The sequence below is a fragment of the Haliaeetus albicilla genome, chromosome 28, assembly GCF_947461875.1.
Source record: "Haliaeetus albicilla chromosome 28, bHalAlb1.1, whole genome shotgun sequence".
NCBI lineage: Eukaryota > Metazoa > Chordata > Aves > Accipitriformes > Accipitridae > Haliaeetus > Haliaeetus albicilla.
Genome location: NC_091510.1, coordinates 12,168,887 through 12,186,118, shown reverse-complemented (window position 1 = coordinate 12,186,118; position 17,232 = coordinate 12,168,887). Strand labels below are relative to the sequence as shown.

At 40.9% G+C, this 17,232-nt stretch overlaps 1 protein-coding gene across 5 annotated transcripts in view; it reads right to left on the bottom strand.

Annotated features, from left to right (window-relative positions):
- Nucleotides 1-16,603, bottom strand: part of OSBPL8 (oxysterol binding protein like 8) — a 94,967-nt gene extending 78,364 nt beyond the window's left edge. For 2 of the 5 annotated variants that reach the window (XM_069773509.1, XM_069773510.1), the window contains exon 1: nt 16,452-16,603. The gene's annotated coding sequence lies outside the window, so the exon portion shown is untranslated. Of the gene's footprint in view, nt 1-5,421; nt 5,441-16,390 lie in introns of those variants that run through there. The other 3 variants (XM_069773506.1, XM_069773505.1, XM_069773508.1) reach the window with 3 other exon arrangements.
- Nucleotides 16,604-17,232: the final 629 nt, after the last annotated feature.

The following is a 17,232-nucleotide window of genomic DNA, read 5'->3' as shown; positions in this document are numbered from 1 at the left end:
AATCCAAGTGGCTTTAAAATAATAAGAAACATCACAAAACTACAAGCAATTGCCTATTTTCAATAATATCTCTAACAGTGGCATCATTCCAGTTTAGACACACAAAGTGCTACAAACTGATCAAAAGTGGTTCTGATCTTTTAAAACAGTTTGTTGAATATTAAATTTTTCTTCCTTCTTGAGACAAAAACATTTTTAGCAGCTTTACAATGGGTATTGTATTTCCTCTTACAAAAGAAAAAAATCATGTTGACCTGCCATGAAATTCAGATGGATGTGGATCTCTAGCTGATGATCAGGTTTCTTCTCAACCCCTTGGTTTTGTTGCAGCTGAAGCAATCACTATGTTATTCTGTTACCACACCCCTAAATAATGAAGGGAATGGAAGATTATAGTCACACCCCTAAATAATGAAAGGAACAAAAGATTATAGTAGACCAATGTCCAACCACTTACAAAAGCCTTTCAAAGTATCCAGACTCTGAACAAGAGCCATTTTGCATGACAAATACTGTCACAGGTGCAGACCAAAAGCACTCCGTAGCTTTGCCTAAAAGTAAATTACTATCATTCCTGGTTTCCACACTTTCCCATTTGAGCTTGAAATTCATATTATAATAAAACATTTTAAGCCAGGTATGAAACTCTGCTCTTTTAATAGCATTACAATTTTTCCATGCTATTCTGTATAGGAGGCTGTCACATCATGACAACAGAAGAATCTGCATCTCTTTATAGTTTCTTCTTGCATCTAGTCCTTCACATTAATCATCATTATTAGTTTTTAGTGTCAGAGCAAGTAAATTCATGGGTTTTTTTTTTTTCCAGTTAAAACACCAGGTAGAAGCATCACTTTTTCAACAGAAGGATAAGTAAGTAAAGTGATTTCTGATTCTCTAGTGAATCTGAGCTGATTATCACCATTTTATAGTTACTGCGCAGTTTTAACATCAGAATTTTGTTTCCAGTGACCTGCGTGTTATATCTTAGTATAACTTCATTCACTACTGGAGTTCAGAGTGGCTTAATTTCTTTTCAAATATACACAATATATCTTCTTAACAAGCATCTGTTCAGGTATTTAGACAAGCTTGAATTAGCTATTCATTTTGAAAGCAGCCCCTTTATGAGGTGGCTAAAAGTCAGAATCATCTTCACGTCAGAGTTAAATGCTTGAAATAGGTCTTAACTTGACAAGGAGCTATCTCGATTGCTGTCAAGTCACCCTTAACAGCTATTGCACATAGTTGTGCTGTAGATGGCAGTATTTTACACAGTTTAGCTCTCTACCTTAACCTGGGGTTAGGTAGCGCAATATACAGAATATACGGTAAGGTTGCTGCAAGAACCTTCAGCTTAAGCATTTGCAGAACATACTGTACGTAATAAGAAAGTATGCAAGATGTACTAATTTGAAAAACAAAATCTTGGTCCTTTCTCAGCCGACTAAAGACATGTACCATAATGCCAATTAAACATAAAAATCTTAAGTTACTGCAGGTGAGGTAACATCCTTAAAACAGAGACCCACAATAAACTGTTCCTGTGTATGGGATTTGAGCACACGCAAGACATTGTACTTCAGCTGACCAAAATAAAAATAAATTTTCTGCAGTAGCCTCAAATTCCTGACTAGAAAGTGCCATTCTGCTATAGGAGGTTACATCTGGACCCTCTGGGCTTCCAATTTGTCTGGAATCAGGGCACACTTTCCAGAAAATACTGGCCTGCACAGCAAACACCTGAGTTTCACGCTAATCTCTTCAACTCCTTTAAGGTGGCTCTAGTCTGTCAGCAACGAGCTTTCCATGCAGAGCCTCCCAGAAGCAGTCACTCTTCTCTGAAAATTGACTTTGCCCACTTCATGACACACATGGCATGAGTTTCACAAAAATGAACCACTGCTCGCTCCGGGAAAACCCAAGTGAGATGCATTCAGGTATATACTGCCTTGACCTATAATTCCCTTTCTTCGTAAAATCTTAAGTGGAGTTCTTTGACAAAAGGAAACTATGCTATATCCCACTGCTACAAATCTTACAGATACTACTGCACAGATTGAATTAAGAGAACAACTATGAAAACCCCACACTGCCATCATGGTGGGTTCATATTTATTTCATAATGGGTAGAAAAATGGCTCAATCACTAGCAAAAACAATAGTTTTAGGAACCACCTCAACAGCAATTTCAATGCTCCCCCAACTAAAAACTCTCTCCTAACTGTCAGCCTCATTATGCATCTCAAGCAAAGTACATAAATGGCAGTTCAAACAGGTTTTCCCAGGACACCAAGCATGAGAGCTTCTCATCATAATGCTCACAAATCAGAATTCATAAAAGACCAGCATTTCCACTTCCTATAAGAAAGGACAGCCTGCTTCTCTTAAGATCAAAATTACTGTCACTGCTACTCAGCAAAACATTCGCTGGAAACTACAAGAAGCATAAGACATCAGAAACAGTGATGAAGGAGGAGCCCAAACCAAGACACAATAACATGGCATCTTTGTTAAGTCTGCGAACACAACAAAGTCCAAGGCTGCAATGGAGAGCAGACTGGTATCACTGCATTCCACCAGAGTATCAGCAGTAGGGCTCCTACAAGTGTTGGTCCTAGCAAATAAATTTCTGCTGACAACAACCTCCCTGAACACAGTACTGGGAGGAGTGGAGTGTTACTATTTTTGCTTGTACAGCTTATGCTTGTAGTAATTTGTTTGGGGAAGGGAGGATACACTTGCTGACATAAGCACCTCCACTGCAGCTTCTCCCACACTGTTACAATAGCATGATCTTTGCAAGTTAAGCAGCAAAGATTGCCATGCACAGGATTCAAGCAGAGACCTTTAAAAATTCACAGCAGCAAAATATGCATGTATGTTGGCAAGCTCCAATCAGTGAACACCTGTATTTTTTCCAGTGAAAGTCAAGAAAGGCAGAAGAACAGCAAAGAACACTACTGGGTTTCTGAGTTGCTAAGACAGGTAGGACAGCAGCCAAGAAGGAAAACAAATATGCTACTATATGCTTAAGTGAACAAAGAAAAAGAGAGATGCATGGGGCTAAGGAGAAAACTATTATGGACATGAAAGGAGATGGTAAGGCAAGGTAGTTGTGTATGATGCTGAGCAACTTCATTATCCAAGCAGAAACCCAATGATAGAGCTGGGATGGAGAAAAGGCATGTAAGTGTCAGACAAGTGTAACAAACAGTTAAATGACAGAGCAATCATCTAAAAGATGGCTACAACAGGACAAACATGGAAATAAAAAAAAATCCATTTCTTTTAAAAATAGAATAAATTTCAAGCAAACATGATCCTAACAGGAAGGAGAATAAGCCCACCAGAGCTAAAGTAGGCTTTCATTCTGTATGGCTGGCAACAGCAACATCGTGTCACAAGATGAGAGCAGATGCGGAATGAAGTTGGAAAACTATCTACTACACCCTTAAGAGGTAATAGACAAGCCCCATAGTCTGTGCTCTCCTCGCGCAAGACTCAACTCTTGGGACCCTCCACACCAGAGAAGGGGTGAGGATTCAATGAGGGCTTATCAGATTACAAGTTAAAACCCCGATAACATACACATACCTTCCTTCACTCAGGTCTTTTTCCAACTTATTTAGCAATTACTTTCCACTACTCTAGATTTTCCGCTGCCTGGGCTGCCCTGCCGCAGAACACGCGGAGCAGGCTGCAGAAGGTCAGCTATAGCAAGTTCCAAGTCATGAAAACACCAGCTGCTCCCTGACAAAAACAAACAAACAAAAAACCTCCCCCCCAAAACCCCTACAACACCAAAAAACCACCTCCCTTCCTTCCCTTCACCCAAGAATTCACAGACATAGACTCAAATTCAAACATCTTTATATCAAGGCACTAAACTATATTCAGAAAATCATTCTACAAGTCAAGTGCATGCTTCTACAACACTTCCCCCAACACCTTAAAGCCACATGAATCACAACAGATGCTACTCATCTTGCAAGAAAAACAACCCAAGCTTCTTAAGTCTGCATTTTTAAGATAGAAATACCTGCTAAGCAAGCAGTTTACATTTTAATCACCTATGAGAAACTAACAGTAAAAAAAACCCTGTTGAAATTGATTGTTAGCACTGGAAACTTAAGCATTTTTTTAAACCCACAAAAATGTCTACAAAAATGCCTACAATGAATAATAGTCCAGACCTACGTGCAATATCTCAGACATATTTCAGCTATCACTTCTGGACTCTGCATTGAGAGTAACGTCAGATCTCTGTCATTCTAGTTTCCCTTTCCTCTACCAAGCCTGACAGCACAAATGCTTTTGTACACACTATCTTCACAAAAGGTCAACTGCCAGATAATATTCCATATTCAGAATTTTAAGCAAAAATGAAAAACTCATTGTCTTTAGTCTATAGTTCTCACGAGCAACACACAATCAAGTTACCTTTTACATTATTTACTTAAGATGCAACAGGCCTTAGCTTCCTGAAGTTTAAAATAAAAAACAAAAGAGCCAGAGGTTTAAGAGGCTTGAGCCTCCCATTATTAGTCAGCAATACTAAGTGACCACGGCGTTACTGGTCTCTTTTTCTGAAAGCTAAGCCATGCAGTAGTGTAATTTCTCTGCTGGATCTTCCATAACCTGATGCATAAGGTATTGTTGCAAGTTCTGCTGAAGAAGAACAAATGTACTGGACAGAAAGATATGATTTTTAACTGTTCACAGCATGAGAATTGTCGTGCTGGTTAAGAATTTCAGAGGCATAATGAATTCTTGTACCTATAATAAGAGGAAGGAGGACTCCACAATTTATTATAGAGAACAATTAAGGAACAGAGTTCAGAAATAAATCCACATAAGGGAACAAAGAACTACAATGCAGAAAGATAAGCAGAGCAACATCTGCAATGTATTTTTCTGAGCTTCCTATTGGCAAATATTTAATCTATACAAGATGTAAAGATCAGTAATTTCTTCTCTTTTTGAATGAAAGCCTACAGGTGATACTGGGAAGCATTCACAGAATAGAGCAAATGAAACAGTACAGCTGAATGTTGACATTTACCTTATTCTATTCATGCCCTGATTCTCTATGCTGCTTATATGACAATTAATAAAACAGAGGTTCTTTTAGTATATTTACATTAGAGGATAACACAAGCCCTGTTCATAAGTAGGTTGTATTTACAAAAACAATGTCAGTCACAGAGGAAAGTGGCTTAAGATAAGTGAGAACCAACCAGTTCATTTCATAAAGAGGGAGTAAATAAATTTTGATAATTAATAAAATACATAGTCAAAAATTATGCATAAAAATCTGTTCTGGTCACTTTTTATTAACAAAAAATAAATATTTATACTCAATAAATGCTACAACATACACTCACTGATTTATTATACTTGAAAATAGCAACCACCTACCAGATCTTTAATCTTCTTTTTGATATAAATCAAGCTCTGTTTGGGAAGAAAGTAGAAATCACAATAACATATGCAAGGACAACTTTTCCAAGTTCACTGCAGACAAATATAGTTTATATGCCAAAATCAGAGAAAAAAGCACTAAAGCTTGTTTTAATTCAACACAAACATGCCTCTGAAAACCAAAGCAGCACAATTTGTAACCGATTTGTAACCTGTGATGTGACAGTGACCAGAACAGAGGTCTTCTACAAATTTAAAAAACAAAACAAAGCAAAACTACCAAAAACCAAACCCTCTCACACCACAGGCCTCATTTCCTTACACCGGTTCTTAGTTTACATAAAAAGAAAGCATGCTTTCCTATTCCAAGCTGAGAACCAAACAGAGCTGATGACACTGAAAGGAACTGATTATTAAGCTTAAAAGAAAATATTCTTGTTACACAGAGAGAGGAATATCGAGCACTGTTCTTTAAAGTACTGACAGTAAGCGTGTATAGTTAATATTTAATTCAAGTAGCTGACATGGTACAGACCCATCTGTACACTCTCTCAGGTTTATTTTTCACTGGTTTTTCCCTCATTTTATAAGGCAGCTCATTGCTCTCCATTCTGTTTTCTACCTTGATTAGCATGTATAAGCTTTCTGCTCGGTGCTGCTTTGCCTCAGCAGGCTTTCTTTTTTGATGAAAGGAGAACATTTTTCAATCAAGGGAAAACATTCATTCTTGTTGATGATTTCAACAATCCATCTTAAAACCTCTCCTTAGAGTCAGTAATTTTGTGCGTTATTCAAATAGGTAGAATCGGCATTTGTGTAGAGGAGGTTTCTTTTTGCTTGTAAATATCACAGACCTTAAGCTCCTGTTATCCCCTGATGTTTTTCTATCGCTGGTATTTTAATGTAGTTGTTTGCATTAAGGTTTATCCAGCCCCTTTTCACTGCAGCACAGGTTAGTGACAGTTAAGTATAACTGCAATCCTATTTGCAAGCTAGAATCAAGGTACTGTTTTTAAAAACAGCGAAGAGTAAAACTTTATAGGTAGGCTAGTGGTCCTTAATTAGTAGTCCTTAATTCTGCATACAAAACAAGATTCAAATGTTAGCTTATTGGCTTCGCTCTACAGTCACAAAGACTACATTTTAATTACTGATAAGAATTTCATTTGATCACAAAAGAAACATTACAAAATTGTAATTTTGGTACAGGAAATATGCACCACTACGTGAATCTTTCAGCCTCCAACAGGTCATAATGGACAGCTTAACAAAATCTTTAGCGTAAATTTTGAAGCTAGAATTACTAGCTTAGAATTGCAACTTCTCATGTATCATGCAGACTCAACCTAGAAATTTTTTTTAAAAGACGCTAATCAAAGAGGTACCTTCAGAGTCTACAATTTGCATCGTACAGATTAATCAAAGTTGCTTTTCTTATCCATACAAAAAGCCTCTTTTTCTAAAGGACACTGCAAATAACATGAAGGACTTCAGGTCACAGCTACCCCTACTGTTGCCTTAGCCTGAAGACTGAGGATTGCCATCTAGCAGTTTACAGGAAGTTATCTGCTTCTAACATATTACTAGCACACTTCTTTTATACACACAAATATATACATGCACACAGGCAAATTATGTTCTATGGGTTAAGCAAGTCCTTGCAGTAAAGCAGATACTACACAGGCACTGTCTGCATCACATACAGACAGCACATACCACCGTCTGTCTAACACGGGAAAGCATATTGCTTCAAAAAAAAAAATTAAAAACCCAGTCCCCTCCCCCAGCTAGTAGTCTTCCACAGCATCTCAGCTATCTGGAGGGAATACAGGGTTATGATCATGGCCTCTTCTAAAACTATAATCTTCTGAAAACAGCTAAAGCCATGCTTAGTCAGATGGTACCTAGAGTTAGAGAAATGAGACAGAAAATTCCCTGCAGCAATTTTACCGTGACCTGTGTAGGAGACCAAGGCAGGAGAAAGATGGTAAGTAACCAAGGAAATAGGAACAGGCAGTGTAGCTGGAGTTGCAGGAGAAAGTACACAGGTCATATATCACAGGGAAAAACAGTAATCCCAGATGCCTTTTCCTCAACAAAACTAACAAGCAGAAGGCCCTCGCCATCCTACGTAGGCAGAAGAACGGATGGAAAAGAAGCAAAAAGGCCACATCAACATGTCAGAGAAGAGATGCCATTAGGTTAGGAAAGTGATGTAAGTCGTCTTCACTCACAAAAGATACTCCTCCATCAGCGATGTGCACATTACATCCACCTTAAGTATGTTACACATCAGCGTGGCCAGATTTTCAGTCACATTAAATTAACCCTATCTGCTGCTTCAGGTAAGAATTTAACTGCCTTCCTCAATCCTCCTTCTGCCCTGCTCCTTCTATATTACCATAACTTTCATGACATTGCCTGAATTGGAAAAGAGTATGATCGGGGAAAAAAACAGAAGTCAATAATAGAGAAGCACAGAGCATTTTAAGCTCTCCCCATAAGCAATGGAAATAGCAGAAAAGCACGTATCTTATTCAGAGAATTACTCATGGTCTAGCATCTGGAGAGCTGGAAATCACACAAGTCTAAACACTATTATTCAACCTGAAATTTCTTCTTGTAGACTTTGAATCTTGGCTCCCCAATACAAGACCTAAATGACTTCCCCTTCTGATGCACAGACCTCTCTTCCCCTCCCAAAGGGGGAAAAGAGCATTAAGAAGAATGACCATGAAGTGAAGAGAGCATTTCTGCATTAACTTCTGCTGCAGCATAACCAGTTACTCAACTGTACAGCTCATACTAGCAAAATTTAATGTATTACCCAAAATTAGACAGAACCCATTATACTATACTCAGAATAAATGTATGTTGGCTGTATAGTGCATGTAACAAGCCCACAGAGATTAGTCAAAGCCAAATTATCACTGCATTTGTCCCAGGTTTACAGTGCAAAGACTGTTAACAAAGGCTAGCTGAGGTACTGTACCTCCACGTGTCAATGTTGGCTGCAAAGAGACTGAGCTATTAGGTACAAGGTATTCACACCGAGTTGATGCCTGTTTCTGACCCAAGTCTACAGAACTTTTCCTCTGCAGTTTTTCCTCCCTATAACACTAGCTATTATTTGAGGTCTTCAACAAATCATTTTAAAGCTTTTTTAAAATTTTTTAACTCTACTTTGGCTTCTATGCAAACCTTGTTTCCTCCAGACTTGGATTAAACCTATTAGTGATTACTCAAAGATTGTTTGCTAAAAGGAACAATAGCTGTGCTATTTTTCTTCAATTCTTGTCATTTTCATCATGTTAATATTTCAAGTCAGGACCACCCCCTTATTTCTAGGACTAGTATATTAGAAAAAGTTAAAGTTTCCCTTAGTTACCATCCTATACACATCATCCTAATGTCTGTGGATACTGTATTCTGTATTTATACATGGACTATGTATTAATAAGATCAGCATGTTTTAAGTATTTAAAGTACATATTCTTTTTCTGAAGTTACTCAGTCTTCTAGATTGTTAAAAAAAAAATAAAAATCTTTAATCTTGAGTGTCCACTATGCTTCAAAAAGAGCAGTGCAGCAGCTTCCAGGACTAGTGGAAAAAACAGGGTAATACTGGCACTAGTCATATTAGAGCATAGAGCAGGTGACTTCTTCCAAAAACGTTAAATTAGACATCCACATATTCAGGGGAAAAGAGGTCCACTTTCTCAAGTGCTTGGTTGACTTCGCAGGCTCTCTTCACCTGGAAATGACCAAAGCCTGAAACAAAGCTTCCCTGGTCATCCACACCACCTCCACCCAGCATCACTCCAATTAGCTGAGCTCCCAACTGTAACTCCACAGAGCCAGCATTCAGTAAAGCACATGAACAAATGCAGGTTCACATTCAGCAGCCAGGGTGTGGGTGGCAGTACAGACAAGGAGTCAGCACTACTGCCATCTTGCTATACAAGAGGCACAAAAATTATCTGTGCCTGTCTACAAGGTGGGAGATACACCAATGGTAAACTGCCTAAGAAAGGACAAATAAATCAATCCATCAAGCAAATGAGCTGCTTCATTTTCACACTACACATGTGATGGTGGGGATGAGGAGGAAGAGAAAGTTAAATAGTTCACACTCAGAGTCAGGCCCAAGTAACATAGACTGCGTTATATACATTAAGTCATAATACATTTGTTTCAACCAAAACATTTTCCATGCATTACGCGGTCAATTGCACTACTCTAAATGGATATCTAAACTGGCTCAGTTCACTTCAGAGATACAAATAAACTTGTTCTTGTGATTGCTTTCCACTGGAAAAAATACTGAAAGAAAACATCATGAGAGCTCTCAATTATGCAAAAGAAACTGCTTACATCAAAATCCTTATAATGGAGCTCTTATCGGACAAAGGTAAAGTCATGCAAGGAAGGAGGCTGATGATCTTCTAGAGCCATGTTAAATATTTGTTTTCAGGCTGTAGTCCTTCTCTTAGACTAGTTCTCCAGTGACAAACAATGGTAAACCCACTGTCCTGGTACAGTATGGCGCTGCAGGATTCAACTCCCACAGTTGCAAAACAACGAACTGCAGTTTATGCAGACTCACTGGTTTAATGTCTAAACAATATCCTAGCTATCACTTCTGTGTTTAAGAACAGTATTTGCTTTATGCAACGTAAAGGTTCATGAGTTGCACTAAAACCTCCACTGCGAACAAACTGCCTCCTCCTCTTCTTGGCAGCACTGGTGTCCCACCACGTGAGGAACAAGACTCCTACCCTGCTCCTTTCTACCACACGTCCCCAGGCACGGAGGAGCACGCCGCAGCAGGTCCCTCAGGCAGTCACTTCTGAGACAGGTCTGGAAGGAACAGCTTGTGCAGGGATTGACAAACTTGTGCAGATTTATTCCAAAAGCTTTGTGTGACTGAGAGCAGTATTTTTCCCCAACTCCAGGCATCCACTCTACAGTATTAGTTATCACCTGCAGGAACAGACCATGGAGGACCTCTCATGCTGTGGCCTGTTTCAAAGAAAACACAGTGGCTCTCAAGCAGGTATTTACATCAGAATTTAACGTACAAGAATAAAGAAAAAATATGCTATTTTGTACTGAAAGGGCTTGTATCTGCCATCATGTATGTTCATACTGAGTGATCTTTTCCACTATACCGTAACTAGACAAGGGAAGCTAAGCTCTCAAGTAAATGTGTTTCTTAATTCAGTGCCACTTGAGGAGTACCTCATTGCAGATTTACAGCAGCATCATACTTTTTTCTAACCTTGCAAAGACTGCAAGACTGTAAAATCTGAATATATTAACTAAAAAATGAGATCAGTCAATGCAATATTTAAGCAAATGCCCATGTTTTACCTAGAAAAGTACTCACTTTGCCTGTACAAGCATCCTTTTTTACCACATGCCTTACCAGTAATTAGGAAAAAAAATCCACATGAAATTTCAAGCAAAGGAACTTGCTGTGTACCTGGCAACAAGTGTTTCATGAATCATAAAATGTCACATTTCTCCTTTAGAATGCAGCCAGGAATCTTTTATAATTCATGAACTAGACACCAACTGAACCTATAATTTACCACACAAATTTCATCTCAACAATGTAACACTCTTTCTAAGTAGCATCATCTAGTTGTAAGTAGTAAGCTGTTTGTCTTAACTCTCCAAATCATCTATAAGAAATACAACATCTAAAGAACGTCTTTTTGAGGAAATATATGCTAACTGCTGAGATGAGGCCCTCTGTGGGTACTTAAAAAAAGACCTACTATATATGAGACGAAGCCAGGTTTGGAATGATGCTTCTGCCATTTGAAGAGGCAAGTAAATCATTTGAAGGCTTTATTCATTACTTTGGAGGGGAAAGAAGCCATGAAAAGCATCCTTTAATTTATTAAAGCTATTCCTAAGATAAATAAAGCATTCCTAAGATAAGTAAAGCCCAAGCCACAGTCAAATACCCCACTCAGTTTACTGGGCCACCCACTTCCTATCAGCTTTAAACGCATGAATATTAAAACCAACCTATTTTCTTCTGATGTATAATTCCCTAAACAGCCAAAACTGTCAAGCAAAAAAAGTCACATACAATATGTATGCTACCCTAAGTTGTGCAAGAACACCAAATTCAATAAAAATATTTTTTCACATGTTTAAATGACCAGTAATATAGCTGCACTCCCAAGTCCAAGCCTTTTAAAAAGCAAGCTGCTGGTCTTTAAAATAACCTTCAAAATACTATGGCTTCGGTTTGCAGGCAAGCAAAAGATAACTCTGGAAGAAACAAGCTGTTTGCCCTTATCTCAACTGAATAGTCATATTAACAGCTTCTGCAGTACTAAAACACAAAGACTGGGTGACAGGATTATTGCACTGGAAAACATATGAACATACAGATAGCATATGAGCCAGCCCAAGCTTAAATGCAATGAGAACACTTTCAAATGGATGAATGAAAAAAGAGGAAGATCAGATACGCACACTCCTGTATTGCGTCAAAGTCACTGGAACCTTGAGAACTTCCGAAGAGACAGATGTAGCATTTTTAGTGGATGAAGGATCAGTGCTGCACCCTGTGCTGAGGCAACAAGCTGAGATAAAACCTCATATCCACAATTAAGAGTGTGAAGAAAATGAGGTTTATTTATTCCTAACACCAGAAGTCCAAGCTATTTCCCCAAAATGAAAATCTCACTTCCCAAATGCCTCTTACCATCTGTCAAACACTTTTAGCTGCTCTCAAGAGGCTTCTTATGCTACTATATACATTACATCTGCAACAGATTTTCTTGTTGTACAGATGGAATAAAACATTGTTTTATAACAAACATAGCAAAATACTGCACCAGATTTCAACTGTGTACAATCCAGAACCAGTTACTCCGAATAAAACACTTCTGACTAATGTATCTGCTGCTAATCAGCGCCCTATTACAAGCACCGTTTCCTAAACATCACTCGCTCAGTTTATGGGGTTCAACATTACACATACATCTTCCCTTTAAAAGTCAACGTCAGTTCTCAAAACATCAAGCTCCACCAAGTCTCTCTACTATGGTGTGAAATTACAAAAATGATTTAATTGAGACAAATTACTGGAAAAGCATGGAACTTGCTGTTCCCATGAGCTGGCCAAGTGTTTGTTTTAAGATAAAGCTACACAGAGCTGCTTCTGCTGTGTCTAAAATGATGGGAGTTTCTTAGGCACAGAAACCATCTCCTTGATCAGAAGTTAGTTTACAAAAACGTTGCCAAAATTATGCAGATTCTCCAAATCCAGGGTCAAAGGAAGTCTACAAAGCAGAAACAATGCACATCCTCTACTAATTTCCAGTATCATGAAAGTGAATGTTAATTTTTCAAAGTAAATAACTTATTTTTTTCTACTTTCTGGTTACAATTAGACCTTCCAACATCTTGAGAACTTGTGAAAGTCACATTAGTCTCAATATTTGCTCATATGTTTTCAATGGAAGCAAGAGGCTTACAAAACCCTTTACGTTGCTCCAGCTGTAAACTCCGAGAATGACTCTCCACTTTGTATTAGTGGAAGAGCTGTAAGCAGCAGAGGGAAGGAAGGAAACTATTGAGAGGCTGAAGTTAAACAGACAGGTTATCAACTTTACCCAAAACACAAAGACAACAGAAGAAAAAAAAAATCACTCAAAATCCAGAAACAGTCCTCTAAAATGTATCAAAGCCTTTGGCAAAAACTTTTTTTTGTTGTTGTGGGGTTTTTGTTTGCTTGTTTAAAAAAAACACCAAGACTCTGCCCATCACCTATTTTATCTTAAAACAGATGTATTTCTGAACTATATTACCATCAACTACCTGTTATAATAAAAGTTAATTGAAAAGGCTGTCTAACAAAAAAGAAAAGCTTTACTAATTCAATATCATTACAACCACATCAGAATGGGGGACCGGCGGGGGGGGGGGGGGGGGAGACAGTTCACTTGGTAAAGAATTGTTTGACATTTAGTAGTAGTATTTTTTACTTCCTCACCAATTCACTGAAACAGCTTAGGTGAAGAACTGTGCTGTTTCACTTCCTGTAAAAACAAGGACTGTATAAATACTTGCCTTAAAGAGCTTTCAGCTACTGCTCCCCTCCTCCCCAACAATACACCTGCCATACAAGCAAGGTCTTCATTAACAGCATACTGTATTATGACCCACAGTTTACTTCACCAAGATTTCCACATTACAGTTTGGGGAATAAGATCAACTTCTGTGCTTGCGCTGCTTCTATCATATTGCACGTACTGAAGAAAAAGCCACACTTTTAGGTAGCAAGATTATCCCGTTTCCCAGAAAACAACTGTCACTATTTCTTCACTGAAGGTCTTTTTCTGTCTTCCTTCACAATTCTCTGGTTTGTCGAACACTAGAAGTTGTTCTGTGTTTAATCATAAATTTAAATAACCCAGAGCTCAATGCAGGTTCATTAAAAAAAACCAAACAAACAAAACCCAAACAAACCAACCATACTGCTTGGCCCATTTAACTGTATGATGGCATGTGATTTCTGCAACAAATTTATTTTCTGTTCCAAAAGAGAAGCCCAAGAGACTAACAGATAAATTATTTGACAGATAGCCTGAAGTGACAGCAATTTCACAGCATGGGGAGGGAGAAGGGACAAAAACCCCTTAGAAATTTCCCCTGTACAATTCAGGTACCAGAAGCTGTGCAAAATGCAGTGGGGGGCAGGTGGTAAAACAGTAGTCAGCGAAGAGGTGAAAGCCAAATAACTGACTTGGCAGAGTTTATCAAAACTTGACTAGGTGCTCTATGCAAAGATTTACTGGAGGGAGAGTAGGCTGGAACACAACTTCACAGAATACAAAACATGCATAGTTTCTCCTACTAGGTAATTGCACAAACATTCCTTTGAAAGCGTAAGAGCAGACAAAATTAAAAGGGTAAGTCCTGCAGCACCCAAGACACATCTTGATCACTTCAACAGAATTTAAATAAAAAAAGGCAATCTAAAAGAGAGCAATCTTCAATAAACTTTTTCCCCCCCAAGATTACTTTCTATTAATTTCAGGATTTTATTTCCCTTTGAAGTAAACCCCTGAGATAATACAGTAAGCACTAATGAAAGAACAGCAGCACATCAGTCTTTCTGTCGTGATTCAAATCCCTGCAAAAAGTGTATAAGTCCAACATTTTTTCCTGCAACATCAGAAAATTCCTCCTTACGTTGTAAAAGTTAACAAGCTTTAACAAGCATTTATAGAACAGAGTTTGAAGTACCCCAGAAGTTCACATCTGTGGACAAAAAAACCATGAGTTAGATGACCCTTTTCTGAAAAGTCAGTTTTTAACTAATTTTACAGAACAGCATGTTTTAAAGGAGCTCTTTCCCTGCTCCATGATTAAAGTAGGAAAAAAAGAAAGATCTATTCATCACTAGATCCAAGTTAGATGTCTCAACAAATTTACTTTACTTACAACACCTTCATAACTCCACAACAATAGAAAAATTAAGCCAAAGAGCCCACAAGTGACCACAATTGCGCATCTCTCTTTTTGCAACTAGTTTCAATTTTGAAGCAGACCGCGTTAAATCAGCATCTGGAAAGGAGGGCTCTACAGCAGAGTTATATACTCACAAAACAAATTATTTCAAAGCTCAGGAGTTTTGATGAAAAACTAGTGCATGGCTGAAGCAACAAACATCCTCAGAAGTTTGCACAGAACTCTAAAGTGAAACAGCACACAGAGAATTTCACCAGTCCCTTCTACAGCTACTCGATAGCCAGCAAGTGAAATCGTGTTGTTGGCCTTCTTTCCCCTTCATTTAAGGCCAGTACTGTATCAACTCTGAACTGTCACTAGCTGGAGAACAGACCTCACAAAGACAAGCAGGGAGCAACACCCATACACACGTCTCCCACACCTGCCGTGGACTAACAACTCGGTATCAACTACTGTCTTTTCAAAACTTTGCAAATCAGGTTGATATTAAACAAGCATCAGCAGGGCCCTAACTGTGTAACGCTTGATGGATCAAACAGATTCATATTTCCTGTGATTAAGTTGAAATGAGTGAAGTCAAGAAAACTTCCAGAAGAAAATCAGCAGTTTTAGAAGGTTTCCTGTCCTCGGCCCGAAAAACTCTGTTTTGTTCGGACAGTAGCTCACAAGCAGCAATATCTCATGTTAGAAACACCTTCAGTGACACACAGGAATTGATGGCTTTCAGAAAACCTCAGGACTGATTCCTCTCAGAAAAGGCATTCTCTACAGCATTTCTACAACATACAGTTTACGAAGACTATTATTTCACGTGAAGGTCTGAAGCTCGTCCGAGTTATCACCGAGTGCGTCTAAGCAAAACGCCTTCAGACAACACGAGAACGCACTCTTTTGGAAGCGAGCCATTTATAAGGCCTGCTAATAAAGATACAGAAGAGCGGCTGGCAGCAACGAGGGACTAGGGACAATAACAGGGATTTAGGCTTCATTCCCCGGGGCGTTGCTCAATCAGAAGATTATTTCCCCGGGGCGAGGGGAAGGAGGTTACCGACAATCAAAGGAGCTAAATTTTACCCGCGTTCGGTACTTAACCCGACCGCTTTCAGACCGCGGCTTGCGGGTCCCCGCCGGCCCAAGGTGCGCACAGGCCGGTCAAGTAAAACCCGGGCGATCGTCAGGTGCCTCCGCCGAGGCGCGGGGGCTTCCCGGCGGCGCGGGCTACCGGTCCCAAACAAACCCGAGCCCTAACGCGGCCGCCCCCCCCCCTCAACCCAGGCGTCAGGCCCAGCCGCTACCGGAGACCCCGGGGGGGCTCCCAGAACCCCCCCCCCACACACACACACACCCCCAACAGCGCAGCACCGGCGGGGACCTGGCCGGTTACCTCAGCGGCAACACCCCCCCTCCTCACACACACCCCCCTCCGCCGCGAAGGCTGCGGCGCTGCCCCGCGCCCCGGACCCACCGCTGCGGCACGGCCCAGGGCCCGGCGGCGGACCCCCGCGCTCCCGCTCTCTCTCTCTCACCTCTCCCCTCAGCCGGGTCCGGCGGGAGGCACGGCCGGTGCGGGTGCGGGGAGGGGGGGTGCGGCGGCCGGGACCCCTCCCCTCCCCGGGCTCCGCCTGCCGCGCGCGGCACCGACGGCTCCTTCCCTCACACACGCGTACGCGCGCTCCCGGATCCCTCCCCCTCCCCCCCCCCTCCCGCCTTTACGCGGCGCGCGGTCGCCGCTTGATCCCCTCATCCGCCGCGGCGGCGCGCCCCGCCCCCTCGGCTGCGGGGTCACGTGGGCGCTGCTCTCCCCGCCCACTCCCGCCTCAGCGAAGCGGGCGGGCGGCTTCGGGGTCGGAGCCTGGGGCGGCTCCTGGAAAATGGCGGGGGCGCTGGAGGGACGGAGCGATAAACGACCCCGGGGCGAGGACGGGGTTTAGTGGCGGGGTGGGGGGGCTGGCAGTCGCTGAAGGGGGCTGGAAGAGGAAGGTCGATGGGGTGGTGGAGGCGGCGGCGGGAAGCGGGGCGGCTCTGGATCTGTGAAGCGGCTGAGGGGCTGGGGAAGGGGGGCGGGGAAGAGGGTCCAGAGGTCGTTGCACAGGGAACAAAAGGCAGAATCTAATCCGAAGGGCGAACCCAAAACGCTTTGGGGGACGCCCGGAGGGAGGCCTAGCTGTGAGGGAGCTGCTGAAGTTCGCAGTGTGGGGGCTGCACTTGTGTCTTAGGAGAGAAAAACCCTTTTCTGTCCAGCGGCACTGTTCCTTCAAGTATAAACTGTGAACTGTGCTGGAAAAAGTACAGTCATAAATAGCACGG